Below are 1,406 nucleotides of genomic sequence, written 5' to 3' on the forward strand. Positions count from 1 at the left end.
GAGCCTCCTGACTCAGAGGTACCAGGCAACAGCAGAGCTAGAGATAAGATGCCATGTCAAAATCCAGGGGACTAAATAAAAATATGCATAATGCGTGGTAAGTCCAGCCATTAGAAAGCTTCCTTACAAGCAGAAGTCTGCGTGACTTCTCTATGGATTAAAAAAAAAATTTTTTTTGAGAAAAATCCTATACATACTGAAGTCAGCTCACTGATCAATCAAGAGTGAAATACACGAGTCAGCAAATCTGCCTCTTGCATTCAGATCTTTCAGTCAGCTTTCTAGTGCCTCTAAACATGAATAACCAGCCAATGATTCCAAGACTCTTAGTGACAGCTTCTTGCATGAAAGACAGAGATAAAAATAAGGAAACAAAAAAGAGCAAGAAAACAAGAATAATAGTGATTAAATCAGAAGAAACAGAAATAATGTAGTAAGCCAAATAAAACAAGGAAATGACAAAATACTGTCATCTAATACACCAGGGATTTTGCATTCATGAAATAAAAAATAGAATGCTATATACAAGGAGGAAGGGTTGATCAGAGAGCAAGAAATAACTCTTGGAAATTAAAAACGAGAACTGAAATTTAAAATTTTAATAGAAAGTTAGGAAGATAAAGTCAAAGAATCTCCCAAGAAATAGGAGGGGAAAAAAAAACAAACAAACCCTGAAGATGGAATTTGGAAGGAAAATGAGAGCATTAGAGGCTCAATCTTGAAGTTCAATACAAATTCCACAAGGAAGGTATAAATAACACTGAAGGGAGAAATTATCAAATAACTCATACAAGAAAATCTCCCAGGACATGTCTTTCTGGACTGCAGTTGTGATCAATGAATAAAAAGAGATCCGCATGGGACTTATCATTGTGAAATTTTAGGATATTGAAAACAAAGAGAAGATCTAAAAAGCTTTTGGAAAAAAATCGTATACCAAAGATTTGGAATTAGAGTGGCACTGGAAACCAGAAGACGGGAGAATGGCCTCCAAAATTCTGAGGGAAAAGCGTTTTGAACCTAGAATTCTATATCCAATTTTTAAAGTATAAGGGGAGAATAAAGACATTTTTCGGCATATGAAGTCTCATTTTTTTTTTCCTCTTATGCCTTCTTTTTCAGGAAGCCAGCAAAGGAGGCAAGTTAAAAAGGTGAGGGGAAACTTGGGATGTGGTAAAATAAAATAAAATAAAATAAATAAAACAGCTGTGCAAGTCCAAAGAGCAGTTCAACTCAATAGGAGCGAGATGACACCCCAAAATGGATATCCCCAGAACAACTGAAATTGATAAATATCCTGATACACAACTCTCTCCCAATTCTCCTTTTACATTTCTCCTGTGATTGTATTATTATTTTAGGTTAAATCACTAATGGATACATTACACTCTATAATATTTTATTAT

This window comes from Pteropus alecto, unplaced genomic scaffold (assembly GCF_000325575.1).
Source record: "Pteropus alecto unplaced genomic scaffold, ASM32557v1 scaffold39, whole genome shotgun sequence".
Classification (NCBI taxonomy): Eukaryota; Metazoa; Chordata; class Mammalia; order Chiroptera; family Pteropodidae; genus Pteropus; species Pteropus alecto.